Genomic DNA, 15,950 nt, shown 5'->3' with positions numbered 1-15,950 from the left:
CTTATCCGAGTTTCCCAGAATCAAAGGTTTCTAGCTCACCAGCCTTATTCTCCTCAGTTCCCCATCGCATCTCACTCAGCATTCCACCATCTTGGCTGCTTCTCCTGGCCTACTCCACGTGACCTCCTTCTGCTGCTGGCTCTACTCTCTCCTCTAATCATCCCAGGAACCAAGGGTCCAAACTTCGTTCTGCCCCCATTTTATACTGTAGCTTCACAACCTCTAATCCAATATACAAAATAGGGAAGTCTCTAATACAAAGTCACTTCTCTGAGGCATGATAGGATTGTACCACCTTACACCAAAAAGGGTAGGAAAGGCTTAATCCCAAAACCAAGCCCCAGGCTATAAGGATTCTGCCTGCCTTTAGCCCACCCCAACACACATTAATATCACCTGGGCAACGGCCTCTTTAACAAAGTGAGCATAATACATTTTATCTGCCCAACAGGGTTCAAGCCAGAGACCTTTGGGCTCAAGCCAGCAACCATGGTGTCATGTCTAAGATCTCACACTTAAGCCGGTGACCTGTGCTCAAGCTGGTGACCTTGGATTTTGAACCTGGGTCCTCAGCATCCTAAGCCGATGCTCTATCCACTGCACCACCACCTGGTCAGGCAGCGGCATGTTTTTTTCTTTAAAACAATGCCTCTGTTTCAAATAAATTAAGGTCAAAATAAATGAAAGAGCTCAAGATAACCTCAGTCTCATTGTCCTGGTCCTAGTGTGTGGGTGAAAGGCAGCAACCAGTTGTGATGACAGGCAATAGACCCAAATTACCAAATTTGTTAACATTTTTCCATTTCTAAACAATCCTTACAAAAAATCACATATAGTGTTACACCATCTTCACATATACCAGCAGAGTGACCATGCCATCTGGACCCATGTTTTCACCTGGTAGGATGTGATACAGAACTGGTAGGATTTGAAATTAGCAAAGATGTTCTTGATTTGTTCTGCACCCCTGTTGGGCAGATAAAATGTATTATGCTCACTTTGTTAAAAATGGCGCTGCCCACGTGAGGCCGTCGCCCAGGTGATATTAATGTGTGTTGAGAATCCTTGTAGCCTGGGGCTTGGTTTTGGGATTAAGCCTTTCCCACCCTTTTTGATGTGGGGTGGTACAATCCAATCATGCCTCAGAGAAGTGACTTTGTATTAGAGACTTCCCTATTTTGTATATTGGATTAAAGGTTTGGATTTCTATACTATAAAATGGGGACGGAGCGGGAGCTTGCTCTCTTGGTTCCTGGGATGATTAACATGAGAGAGCAGAGGGAGCAGAGCAGAGAGCAGAAAGAGGCCATGTGGCCAGGAGAAGCAGCCAAGATGGCGGAGTGTTGAGTGAGATGCCAGTTTGTGCAGTTTGTATCTGGGATAAGGAAGGAGATGGGGAACTGAGGAGAATAAGGCTGGTGAGCTAGAAACCTTTGATTTTAGGAAAACTCTGATAAGTCAGTAGCTTTGTGAGCACTGAATGTGAGTGGGTTTTGGAGCCCAGTGTATGTTTTTACTTGCCCGCCAGGTGCAAGCTAGAATTAAAGACTATGGCCCACCAGTTTTTGGCTCCATTGTTTGTTTACCGACTGTCTGAATCCAATGTGAACCTGCATGGGCCGGGCTGCTGTGATGGTTGCCCTGGCCTTAGATACTGGCTTTACAACCCCCATCATGAAAGGCTTTGCTCTTTCTGATCTGTTCTTTAAGTTTCTCTTTGATTGATTTCATGTCATCTTTCATGTACTTCTTGTTGGCTTCTTTTGTGAAACTGTAAAGCCAGAAGCCATGGCCACTATCACAGCAGCCTGGCCCATGCAGGTTCGCATTCGATTTGGACAGTCGGTAAAGAAACAATGGAGCCAAAAACTGATGGGCCATTATCTTTAATCCTAGCTTGCACCCAGCGGGCAAGTAAAACACACACTGGGCTCCAAAACCCACTCACCTTCAGTGCTCACAAAGCTACTGACTTATCCGAGTTTCCTAGAATCAAAGGTTTCTAGCTCACCAGACTTATTCACTTATGTTCCCTATCTCCTTCCTTCTCTCTTCACAAACTCTGCACAAACTGGCTTCTCACTCAGCACTCCGCCATCTTGGCTGCTTCTCCTGGCTACATGGCCTCTTTCTGCTCTCCTCTCTGCTCTCTCCTCTAATGATAATCTCAGGAACCAAGAGAGTAAACTCCCGTTCTGCCTCCATTTTATAGTGTAGAAATCCAAACCTTTAATTCAATATACAAAATAGGAAAGTCTCTAATACAAAGTCACTTATCAGAGACATGATGGGATTGTACCACCCCACATCAAAAAGGGTGGGAAAGGCTTAATCCCAAAACCAAGCCCCAGGCTACAAGGATTCTGCCTGCCCACAGCCTGCCCCCAACACATATTAATATCACCTGGGTGATGGCCTTCACGTGGGCAGCGCCATCTTTAACAAAGTGAGCATAATACATTTTATCTGCCCAACAAACTGGTTTCCTGCAAATGATGGTTCATGAGGATACCAGAATCGGGGATTATTTTGTTTTTGGTATCTTTACCCTCAGGGCCTTCAACAAGGCATTTCCACCAATAAGCCAGTCATCGGTGTTACCGTCTGTCTTACTGCCCCACCCCCAGGCATAACCCTCTGAGATCTCTTGGATTTGTAGATATCAGAGAACATCTCATCATGGCTGATGAGGTTTTGGTAGATGATCAGGATGGCCTCTGGAAAAAGGCTTAGTGGCACTGGTTTAGTAGGAGAACGGAGTGAGGAGTGAGGAAGGTGCAGCCAGAGCAGAGCTGGGGGTGGGGAGGAGTACGGAAGGAAAAGGCCCACTCAGCTGCTCCCTAATCTCATGTTGAACTTTTCTTCTTCATTTAAACAAAAATGGTTTAATTGGTCTTTTGTTGTTGTTAATTTTACCTTTTTAGTGTTGGTGGTTATCAAGAACTCACAGGTGAGTTTAAATGCAGAATGTGTGAAATTCCACATTCCCTAGGGAGAGCTATGATTCAGTGAGAAACTCCCCAGAGGGGGCCGGAAGACTGATGGAGACTGAGGGCTGGGGAGATAAGCATGGCTTCCAATGTGCGCTCTGAGATAGGCTACCTGGACTCCTTTGGTTATGTGATCCTGGACAAGTTTCACAACCCCTTTAACCTTAATTTGAAACTCTGTTAAATGAGAAAAGTACTATGTGTCTTCAATTTTAAGACATCCTCGATTGTAATATGATGCACCATTAATTTATATACAACTAAAAAAGTGCACCAAAATATTAACTATTATTCATATTGCCCTGAACTTGAGCAATGACTTAACCTTTGGGATGGAGCCCTGCTGGACTGGAAGCGGTCTGACACCTGGCAAGAAGCAGGCTAGGTTATGGAGATTGAAATGTAGGCCATGTTGAATGGGGACTGATTCAGATCTCTTCATTCTAAGGTCATTTGCAGCCATAAATGTATCCATTCATATATGATTATAGGAAAGGTCACAAGGTTTAACTATACAGCAATTCCTATGTTGAATTTCCTTTTTCTTTTTTTTCAGAGACAGAGAGAGAGTCAAAGAGAGGGATAGATAGGAACAGACAGACAGGAATGGAGAGAGATGAGAAGCATCAATCATCAGTTTTTCATTGCGACACCTTAGTTGTTCATTGATTGCTTTCTCATATGTGCCTTGACCACGGGCCTTCAGCAGACCCAGTAACCCCTTGCTCGAGCCAGCGACCTTGGATCCAAGCTGATGAGCTTTGCTAAAACCAGATGAGCCGGCACTCAAGCTGGCGACCCTGGGGTCTTGAACCTGGGTCCTCGGCATCCCAGTCCGATGCTCTATCCACTGCGCCACTGCCTGGTCAGGCCCTATGTTGAATTTCTACCAACATTGTTACTATCGCAGCCCACCTTTTTTTTTTTCTTATCTTCTCACTTATTTCCTAATGCCACCTATTTCATTAATGTCCTTAATGATGACAAATAAATTTTAGATGTCACTGTGATTTTTACATAGGTCCCAAATTACTCAGAAACAAAACAATAACATGTTACAATTAACTTAGATACAAGGATTATAAAAATAACCGGAAAATTATAATAAAACCTGTAACAAAAACCCCTTCCAGTTTTGTATTTGATTAAAATAAAACAACTTTCCCAATTCATGGTGCTAGTTTTCTTGAATAGTTCATACTTTTTATTTTTTAAAAACTTCTTAGGTCCAAAATGTTCATATATATATTTATTGTATTTCTTTCATTTAAATCAAACATATAATGTTATAATACATAGTAGCTCTCTTTTGTAATTTAACAATCTCTGAACTCCCATGTTTCCTGGGAATCACAGCATTTAAATTCAAGCTCTGTATCTTGTTTGTGTTATTAAGCCTTTCTGAGGTTTGCTCCTTAAGCTTTCTCTGCATCCTACTTTAAACTTAAGGGTTTACAATGAGAAAGATTATTTATTGTACAAATGGCTCAGAGCCAGCTTTATGTAAGTATTTATTTAATAATTTGTTTAAAAAAGATCTCAGGCTTTAAAACTTCACTTTGTAAAGACGAGTGCTGTTTATTCCAGCTGAGAGAGTCCCTCGCACTTGCTCGGTGCTGGGAGGAGATGGCCCGTAGACAAGGCTGTAGAACCGCAGCTCAAGGAGAGAAGCGAACGTTCCGCACACCATACTTACGTGCTCAATTCCCTCTTTTGTTCTATCACAAGTTGAACCATTTGCTAGTGGTCTTAAAGTTCTTTGCATGGTTCTTTTTGAAATGATTTGCTTTTTGCCCAGGAATTGTTGTCATTTTGGGGTTACAGTCCACATGTGATACTTTTCTTCTTAAAGCCTCTTAATAGTCTCATAGGTCAGTGGTTTTCTCTTTCACATAATGCCGTTAGCTTTGGGGAAGTGGCAAGGGCCACTGCTCCACCAGAGTCACACACAGAGCGCCCTGCTTCTGCATCTATAAATCGGTTTCCTGAGCTGCTGAACATGTCCCTTTTGCTGATCCACTCTTAGATGTCACAGGCACCTGCTGTGTCTGACAGATACTTTTCTGCAAGTACACATGTGAGTCTGCCCTGTAAAGTCTTTATCACTTGCAGATTATTTCACAGAGTGGCTACGAACTGTGATGTGATCCTGTCACATGGAGAGATTGGTCAAGTTTTCAGAGTGACAGGAAAGAGACATAGTACTTATTGATATTTTTAATTTATTTTAAAAAATGGGACTCAAATAAATTTAATTATTGGTCTGTGAAGCAAACAATCTGACAGGAATGCATCAATTGATACTTTGGCCTGGGAATTTAGGCACAAATGAAAACCAGGCACAAAAAAATATTTTTAATGTGTCATTATTTCCCTTCATAGCTTGACAAACTTCTAGAAAGTTTCATAAAACTATGTACTTTCTGAATTTCTTGTGACATTTTCCCTATGCCATAAAAAGTCAATATTCGATAGCTTAACTATCGATATTGACAGAAACAAAACTATTTAAATAGAAACACAGACCATAAAACAAGAATTTTATATGATATGAAATATTTGAATACTTTTAAAACTCCTTGGAGCGGAGATGCACTAAACATGTGGTAAGTATTAGAGATTGAAACCATCACTCACGGGCTGCTTTGGTGATCCTCCTTTCATATCCAGGCCATTTGTAAAACTTAGAGTTTGTGCTCATCGGAATCTCCTTTTAGGTTTAAACTAGAAAAATGCCCACACTTTTTGCAAAGTGGCCCCACCCCTTTTCTTCACAGATGTGTTCAGTATGGAGTCACAAGCAGTCTCCCTTTAAGTCTTAGAGAAACTTCTTTGATATTATTTGAATCCATTTTAAAAAATTCTTTTAAATTGTTAAATTATATTGTGTTTTATTGTTGTCTTTTCTTCTCCACTCCATTGTAGTATAATTAACTACCTACTTTTCTTTAATATATGAAATGACAAATCGGAAAACATACCACCAAACTGAACCAAACCAAAAAATAATGCCTGATGGGTGGTTTTCCTTATATAAAATCTTTTTCTATCATTTCTCCATTCTGCAGTTTGTATGACTTCTTGTACTCATTAGCTGTACTATTTTTTTTTTCTTTGTGGCAGAGACAGAGAGAGTCAGAGAGAGGGACAGGTAGGGACAGACAGAAAGGGAGAGAGATGAGAAACATCAATTCTTCGTGTGGCTCCTTAGTTGTTCATTGATTGATTTCTCATATGTGCCTTGACTGGGAGGCTACAGCAGACCAGGTGACCCCTTGCTCAAGCCAGTGACCTTGGGCTCAAGCTGGTGAGCCTTGCTCAAACCAGATGAGCCTGCACTCAAGCTGGCGACCTCAGGGTCTCGAACCTGGGTCTTCCACATCCCAGTCTGACGCTCTATCCACTGCGCCACCGCCTGGTCAGGCTTTAGCTGTATTCTTTTAATAATATTTGGTTCTATTCTGTCGTATTTTGTTCTGAGAATGTTTACAGTGTCAGTTGTCTTCTTAAACCATTGCCCACTGTGGATAAGTCACCATTCCCTGGCACTTTAATACTGGTGGCTTTTCATTACATTTCACGTAACCCATGTTCTTTCCATTCAGACACTTCTGTATTTCTTGTATTTGGATCCCCGAAACCCCTACCATTGCCCTGCTATTCTCAGGGGCTCTCCACTTTATTCTTTTTTTAATAACGATTTGGCATTCTTTCCCTTTGAAAAATAGAATAAATCAATAGTCAATACCTGTTTTCCCTTCTGAGTCGTTTTCAACTATATGTACAGCCATTTCTCCTTATATTTCTATTTTCTTAGAATTTCTTAACAAGTATGTGCATTACTGTCTTTCAAATTCAAGCTTATTTGCCTGATTCCTTCAAAGTAACTGCATAGGTGACTCTTCACTTTAGGATGCAATTGCTATTTATCTCTTACCCACCAGTATTATTTTACTGTCTTGCCCTTCTCCCACTTCTTTGTCTTGGAGAAGAATCAACTCTCCCATTGTAATTTTGAGAGCGAAAGTTGAAATACCTCTTTTCACCAATCTCTTTCCCTTTCCTTATTCAAATGGCAGCAACAACAATAAATAACAGTCACTGAAAAGGGAAACTCTAAATTCATTATCCCCAGTCTTTGCTTCCCTGAGAGGGCCTTTAACATCTACTGACTAGGAGCCTTTAAAAGCTATTTACCATACCATATTCACTTCCAGAAGACAGTATAACTTCTTAAGATGCTACACACCTAGTCGTTTGAAGCTAAAGATAAATTTATATGCATAATTATGTGTGTGTGTGTGTGTGTGTGTATGAAATAACTTAAGTAGAAAAAGAAAAAAATTTTAATTCTATCTAAATAAGATTTGCCATGTGGTTGGCAGGCAGAATATTTCTTCCATGTGCTTTTTAAAAAGCATGAATGTATGTAGACCACATGTGTTTTCTTTATCACTTGAGATTTAATATTATATATCCTAAAAAAATAAGTCTCCATGTACTGACACAGATTCTGTATGACAATTAAAAAACGTTACACCATAGAATGAGGTTTCTTTGCCCAAATGCTAAAAGACGTTAAAAATAATTTACCTTTACTAATGTTTTCTTTTATACAAACTTTTGATGTTTTATCTCACAGGTTTTCACAATTTTGTGATAGACTAGAGGTAGTTGTTATTATCCTCCTCATGTTTGAGATAATACAAGAAGCTCAAACCCTATGTGACATGTTCAGTGTCATAAAGGAGGTTGCGGAGCCAGAGCTTGAATGTGTTTGCTACAAACAAAGCCACAGCGCTCTCCACTCTGGGAGTAGTGAAGGATTGTGTTCATCTTCAGGTTTTAAGTCAGAATTCCTAGGTGGAAACTGTAAAGCTGGTAGTCATGGCCACCATCACAGCAGGCTGGCCCATGCAGGTTTGCATTGGATTTGGACAGACGGTAATGAAACAACGGAGCCAAGAATTGGTAGGCCATTAACTTTAATCCTAGCTTGCAACTGGCGGGCAAGTAAAAACACACACTGGGCTCCAAAACCCACTCATTCAGTGCTCACAAAGCCACTGACTTATCTGAGTTTCCTAGAATCAAAAGTTTTTCGCTCACCAGACTTATTCACATCTATTCCCCATCTCCTTCTCCCTGCACAAACTTTGCACAAACTGACTTCTCCCTCAGCACTCCACCATCTTGGGTGCTTCTCCTGACCTCCTCCATGTGGCCTTTCTCTGCTCTCCTCTCTAATACTAATCTTAAGAACTGAGAGAGAGCAAGCTCCCGGTCTGCGCCACTTTCTAGTGTAGAAACCAAAACCTTTAATCCAACATACAAACAAGGAAGTCTTTGATACAAAGTCACTCATCTGAGGCATAATGGGATTCCTCATGAGAGTGCACCACCCCACATCCAAAAGGGTAGGAAAGGCTTAGTCCCAAAACCAAGCCCCAGGCTACAAGGATCCTGCCTCCCCACAGCCTGCCCCCAACACACATTAATATAATCACGTCCATTCCAAGCAAGAAGGGCAACCAATACCATCATCTGGGCAACGGGCTTCCATGTGAGCAGCACCATCTTTAACAAAGTGAGCATAATATATTTTTTCTGCTCAACAGAAATTTTTTTGGGGGGGCCCACTAACTAGCTATTTATGCTTTGGAAAGAACACTAAATCTGTCTTGGTTTCACTTCCCTCATAAAATTAGCAGGTGTTTCTCAATAGTCTCTCTCTCTCTCTCTCTCTTTTTGAGGGGGGGGGGGCTTTCACAATCACAAATGCAACATCATCAGTAGCCTGCCTCTTACTACCAATCATTTTTACCACCAGCATCTATTATATTTTCTTCATTAATTATTCATCCCTAGATGAATGATTATCATAGACTTTATTTTACTTTACCTCATTTCTTTCCTGGCTTTAGTTTTTGCTTGGGAAAGGTGTTAAGATTTCTACCCATAGACATTCACTGAGTATCTGCTCCATCTGATGATGTGTGAGGTACCCAAGGTTGCCTATATGAGCAAGGAAACATTCCTCCCTTCAAGCCACGAGACCACTATTCAGGTATGCATCACATTAGCACTGCCTTCCCCTCCTGTTTGCCCGCCCTCCCCCAAGTCCTGGGCTCAGGGAGTTTGCATTTCATCTGGCCATCCTCCCCTTTCCAAAGCTAGATTGGCCCTTTTATATACTTTTTCATTCATTTTTTAGAGAGGAGAAGGAGAGACAGAGAGGAGAGACAGAGAGAGAGAAGGTGGGGAGGAGCTGGAAGCATCAACTCCCATATGTGCCTTGACCAAGCAAGCCCAGGGTTTTGAACCGGTGACCTCAGCATTTCCAGGTCGATGCTTTATCCACTGCACCACCACAGGTCAGGCTAGATTGGCCCTTTTAAATTCGTCTTCTCCCCAAGAAATGAACATAGCTGCTTTTATTATCTTTCTCCCACACACGCCCCCTCTCAGACTCTCTTCCCATTCCCACTTCAGTACGTCCTCCATGTGATTTTGTGACTCACAGTTCCCAACACTCCCATCTTGCCAGTACCTTCTTTGCCTGAGCAGTGAGTGTTGGTAGTGAGCCCTGGGGAGGTGGAGAGCAGCTGCAAACAGAGCAATGGGGGAAAGTAGATATCACAGCAATGCTTGATCTACCTTTGTTATTGTCCACCTGGACAGTGTGGAGCAGTTTAAAGTAAGAAGGAGAATTCCCCATGGAAAGTGTACCCAAGGGACATGAACTTCTGAGAACTTGAGTTCAAGTGTCAGTTCTGAAACTCTCTTCCTGGATGACCTTGCTGCAAATAACTTTTTCATAACCTAGGAATGCTAACAGTGCAGACATTTTAAATTCCTTTTAAATGGTATGGCTCAAATGAGCTAGTTTATATGACTGGGCTTTGTAAGACTTCCTGAGATGGGCTAAAGATAGGAGTTTCTGAGGGTTGCATGGGAAGAGGAGGGGAGGAGCAAGCAATGGGAGAGAGATTAAAGGACAAGGTGAATGGACTGAGGAACAACGTAGAAGGAGAGGCAGGGTGACAGGGAACAGACGGACAGCTGTAAGAGGGAAGGGGGAAGAGGGGACGGGATCAAAGAAGGTGAAGGGATTAGCCAAATTATATAAACATAACATATATATATATATACAGACAACAGGGTAGTAAGTCCCAGGGGGAAAGGAGGGATGACGGTAGGGGGAGGTGGGGCAAAGGGGGTGAAATGAGGATGAAAAGAGACTTTGCATGGGGCATGGAGGACACAGTGTGGGAGGGTGAGGGTGTTGTATTTAGTGGGACACTTGAAACTGTGTCAACACAATAAATTTTAAAAAAACTAAAAGTAAATAAAATAAATAAAAAACAAAGTGGAAGGGGAATAAAGACTAATTCTGCATATTCTGTAGTTTTACACAGGACCCACCCACAGTCCACGGCCACTGCTATCCCTGCCTTAGACTCACTGTCTAAATTAAGAGATCCAGATCCATCAAAAGGCTCCGAGTTTCAACTTTTCCCAGCTGGGACAGGTACCTGGCTGGGAGCTCACAGATCGTCTTAACTGGTGCTTATTACAGAACAGAATTTCCTTGTCCAATATCCCCACTCAATTCCATCTCTTCTCTAGTAAAAAGAAAGGAAAGCGAGAGGGAGGGAGTCATTTATCCCAAGTTCAGTATCTCCTTTGATGATGAGGTTGTACATGCGGAGTCCCGGTTCAAGAGAAACTTCAGGAGAAACATCTGAGTGGAAGGCGGAGGCTGCACCAGGCTTCTTTGAATTTCTATCCTGTGGTATCTACCCCTCTCCCTCGTCACTGTCACTGCCTTTTATCTTGGAGACCTACCCTCTTGCATCTACAGTGGTTGTTCTTGGAGAACTTTAATCTACTTGTCCTTTTATCCCTTCTTGACTCTCTGCTTCTCTGTACTGATTCTGCCATTCCTTGCCAGAAGGGATGTGTTTTTTGGTGCCTGTTCAGCTCATACCAAGATATTTGCTTCCTTCGTGTCCACAGAAATTGGATGTGTTTACCCTCCTCACTCCAAAACTTTCTTTGGCAAGACGGCTTTTCTGGCCTCTTCTAATGCACGTCTTCTTCACAGTTACAGATTCCTGACGAAAACGAACAAGAGTCTCACTCGTGATTTACGGTGTTGCTGCATTTCTTTTAGCCCCTTCTGGCAACCATTTGATTTCTGAATACTTTGGACACAGGACATTTTTATCTGTGACCTAGTTATAATAACAGTACTGCAAAATCAAGTCAGAAATTCTCTTTCTTTTCCAGAAATTTTGTCCAAAATCATCATCTGTTACCCTTCTCTTAAAACTTACCTCATATGTGCTCACTCACAACCTTTTTCTGGCCATGCAAAGGTTTCTTGAAATCACATCAGGTGCCAGGCCAACCAGAGTTCCCACATCATTGTCTGTGTGTAAGTGTTGCCTCCCTCTTTTTCCAGCCTTCCTTGAATTTATAGAGTAATGGACTTTCTTTCCCCTTTGTAACATTAACTGAGTCCTTATTTCTCTTTGTTCCTCTCATTTTCTTTCTGGGATTTTAGAGCAATCAACTGGTTCAGCAGCAGCATTTCATCATCCCCTACTGTATGCAAGGCCAAGCCCTCACTGTTGAGAAGAAGTAGAAGTGTAAGACATCGTCCTGCCTTCTGGAGAATCATAATCCAGTTGTGAAATCAGGTCCTGAGTAAATCACGTGATGCACTAAGTAGAGGACTGAACTCGAATCCAGACCTCTGGAGTCCATTTTCATTCTTCTGTCCCCAACTAAGTGCCGAGGCCTGGATGAGGGTTGACTTCTGTGTACCCAAATCACCACCCCAGTGACAAAGGATTTATGAGGCTGACCTGGGTTCAAGAGAACTGGACTACCTGGAGAATGTTAAACAAATTAAGAGTGGAAACAAGATTAGAGGAACCTATTGTTTAAAGTATAAATCACCTTCAGACTATCACTATATGAATTATTCCCGCTTAATTTAATTATGTGTATTGTTTACTCATTTTATCAAGATCCTGAAGGGCCATCTATAGTTTATTAGTAAATACACAAGGTAGGGCAAAAGTAGGTTTAGAGTTGTGAGTATGTGAAACACATAGTTTATTTTTGCATTATTATCAATTATATTGTTTTCTATACCAACAACTGTAAACCTACTTTTGCCTCACCGTGTATATGTGAAATAATCGTATTAGAAAATACATATGGAAAAAAAAGAAAAATATATACGACTGTGTGCATTGTATGTATGCCTATTTTCATATTTGAAAGTAATTAACAGGATTTTGTTCTTTAAAATTGATCACCCAGAGCACTAGCTTTCTCCCAGGTGGTGGGAGTCACTGATACTTGGTTGCCTCCCCTCTGGTTTATGTCCTGGAGGGCATCTGAGTATTGATGAAAAGTGGACACTGAGCGACAGGGCCATCAGAGAAGACTGCCTGAGGTTAGAGAGCCAGAGGGCCAAGCCAGGAATAGCCCTCAGCAGGATTCCTGAACGATAATCTGCCTGCGTGACCCCTGCAGGCTTCCGAAACTGGCGGGAGTCTTATCAGCCCTCCTGCCCTTCCTCGCTCCTGAGGAGGCGCTGTGGGTGCCCGATGGAGGCTGGTGACCCCGGGCCTGCAGGGGTGGAGGCAGTGGCTGCACTCTCATCAGGGCAGAAGTCAGCCCTGACTTGTTACTCTTTCTTCTGTTTGTCCTGGGCTGGGCTTGTCCTTGTCAAGAACCTTCCGGCGCCCCTATTGCTGGCTCTTTGCCCAAAAGCCGTGGGAGGCGCACCAGCCAGCCTGGTGGGAAGACCGGACAGACATGCGCCTCCTTTTCATCCCTCGCTGCCCCATCATTCACTGGGTGACAGATGCATTGTTCTCAGGAAAGGCGGCAGCTGGACGGCCCCTCACGCCCCCTTTTCCAGGCCGCGCGGGGGCAGCGCAGCGACCGCCAGGCTCAGCCAGGGGCCCTGCTGGAGGCCGCGCTCCCTGCACTTTTACCGACACCTGCTAGAAGCGAGTCTGCTGGTGGCGCGAATGGAGCTGGCTGTCCGTGCAGGGGTCTTTTGTATGTATTGCCATGGGGGGGGGGGGGGGGGCTTGAGCTGTCCCTTGGGACCGGGAAGAGCAGGAATGTCGGCGGGGGTGAGAACGTCAGGGCACCTGCGACGCTGCACAAGGCTGAGGGACTTGCCTTCTGCCTCCCACCTGACGCTGAGAGACACAGATGACAGGGCTGTGTTTGGAACTTTCAAATCACCTCGTTTGTCATACAGCAAGGAAACAATTGGCCCCGCTGTAGTGGAATCTGCAGTTTCCCCCCGGGTAGGAGCTTTTCTGAGCGTGACTCACTTTTCCTGGGCGGAAAGGGAAAAGGCCCCAGAGTGAATGGAATTTAATTAACTTAAAAAAAAAATGAATGTTTAATTTGTACTATGCAAATGTATTTCCAAACGTCTACTGAAATTTCCTCTTCCAGCCACTTAAAATAAGATGTCAGAAACCGCGCTTGGTTTCCCTGCTCAACTTACTGTTTTAAAGAAAGTATTGCCCTAGTCCGTCTGAAGGGCAGGTCTGCGATGCTCTTGACTTTGTCCTCTACTTCACCTGGCATATTCCATCAGCTAAGAAATTCTGCCCCTTCTGCTATTGCACCATCTTCTACAGAGGTCTTTCCTTGGTGTTTTCGTGGCCACTGCTGTCCTCACTCAGTGAGGGAGCCTGCGGGACCCTCCTGCACCTCTTCTCCTCCTGCACCACAGCCATGATCTGCAGTCTCTCACTGTCCAGACTGCGGGCCCCCTAGTCCAAGGGACACGGTGCTGCCATATTGTCATATGCTGATCATTTCAAAGACATTAAACGACTCTCCATGTTCTCTATAGAAAAAATGTGCAGCTCTGACATGGGACAGTCAAGACTCCGCAAGACCTTTATTTGCCAACATTATTTGCTTCCCCTCCATTCAGACTCCTTGTTTCAGTAAAAATAGTCCATCAAAAATTCGCTGAAAATGCTTCCTGCTCTTTCTGATTTTGTGTCATGTCTAAGATACGTTCACTTGTATCATGGTCCGTTCAACCAAAATCCAGGTGAAGTATACTTTTGCTATGAATACTTCCCCAGCATTTTAGAGATAAAATTGTTTCCCTTCTCAAGACACCAAACACTTGTTTGTCTCGGTCGTGGGCAATTATTACACATTGCTAGCAATTCCTCTGTGTATCTGTCTCTCTGTATCTCTTCAACATAACTGGGGAAAGGTGGGAAAATGATTAGATGTGCAGCCTTGAAGATACCCATTGGTACCCATGGATCGTCCAATAGTGTTTTGACACCATTTATTAATGATCTACTTAGAGTAAAATAAAGGATATTTTAAAGTGACAAAGGACCAGTCACATCTGTTTTCCAAGCTCCTTTCAGTCCCAACCCTGGCACACATCCTTTCATCCCTTCTTCTGGCCAAGGGCATGCCTTTGTGTATCTGTAGCCATGGGAGGCCCAGGATCAGCTAATGTAAATGTTGGGCTTAGTAATGCTATGCAAAAGCCAAATGAATGAGCCAAGCCCAAGTAGCAAAGGTTTGTAATATGGTCTATAAGCAAAACTATCTACTTAAATCCCAAAACACAACCATTTAGGGATATTTAAAAGTCTCTTCACATACCCTGGCCGGGTAGCTCAGTTAGTTAGAGTGTTGTCCCAATGTGCCAAAGTTGTGGGTTTGATCCCTGGTTAGGGCATATACAAGAATCAATCAATGAATGCATAAATAAATGGAATAAGAAATCTATATTTCTCTCTCTCCCTTCTTTCTTTCAAATCAATCAATAAATTAAAAAAATTAACTCTCTTTAGCTATTAAATTTTACTTAGTACAAGCAAAATAAAAACACACATGCCTCCATGTGAATTAGTCAAGCAACATTTTCAAAGTGTGAAGTTCTCTTAGAAAACCTCTTTATGGTTTAATTTGCTTACCTGAAGTCTGATTAAGGCAAAATCTAGATATCTTTCTTCAAAATGTATTATAACCAGAAGATGCTGCAAACTTGACTGATCCTAAAAATGGTTCTAGAACCAATTCCAATGAAATACAGATTTCCCCCACACAACCAAGCAATGCCTCTGACATGAGCTGGCTGTCCTACAATTTGACTCAATTCTGACACTGTATACCCAGAGATAGTATCAGACTCCACAAGTTAAGGGCTCAGTTTCACAAGACCTCCCTACACTTCAGATGCAAGTCCAGATTGTTACCCGTACTTCTGACTAACTGACTATAAATCAGAGCTTCTTATAGTACCCTTTTTGAATTTGATTAATTTGCAAGAGTGGCTTATACAATTTAGGAAATCCATTTACTGACTATATTACAACTTTCTACAAAAGATATTAAAGGATATGTATCAATAGCCAGAAGAAGAGCTACACAAGGTGACGTCCTGAACAAAGAAGAAGCTTCTGTCCTCATGTGGATTTGGGTTCAGCTGGGTGTCACGTGAAAGCATTCTGGTTCTCCAACATAGAAGCTCTCTAAATCCCATCCTTTTGGGCTTTTATGAAGGCTTCATTACATAGGCATGAGTCATTAAATCATTGGCCATTGGTGAGTGATCCAACTTCCAGCCCCTCTGTTCTCCTAGGAAACCTGGGGTTGAGACTGAAAGTTTCATCCTTCTAATGACATGGTCGGTTCTTCTGGCAATAAACCTGCATCCTTAGGTGGATTACAAAAGTTACCCTATTAATATAACATAAGAAACACTTTTAAGTTCTCATCATTTAAGAAAGTCTAAGAGCCTGACCTGTGGTGGCGCAGTGGATAAAGCGTCGACCTGGAAATGCTGAGGTCGCTGGTTCAAAACCCTGGGCTTGCCTGGTCAAGGCACATATGGGAGTTGATGCTTCCAGCTCCTCCCCACTTCTCTCTCTG

At 42.7% G+C, this 15,950-nt stretch overlaps 1 pseudogene; it reads right to left on the bottom strand.

Moving 5' to 3' along the window:
* Window positions 1-788: 788 nt before the first annotated feature.
* Window positions 789-13,774, bottom strand: LOC136316045 (translationally-controlled tumor protein-like; annotated as a pseudogene).
* Window positions 13,775-15,950: the final 2,176 nt, after the last annotated feature.

The sequence above is a fragment of the Saccopteryx bilineata genome, chromosome 12 (genome assembly GCF_036850765.1).
Source record: "Saccopteryx bilineata isolate mSacBil1 chromosome 12, mSacBil1_pri_phased_curated, whole genome shotgun sequence".
NCBI classification, from domain to species: domain Eukaryota; kingdom Metazoa; phylum Chordata; class Mammalia; order Chiroptera; family Emballonuridae; genus Saccopteryx; species Saccopteryx bilineata.
This window is presented reverse-complemented; position numbering and strand designations above follow the sequence as displayed.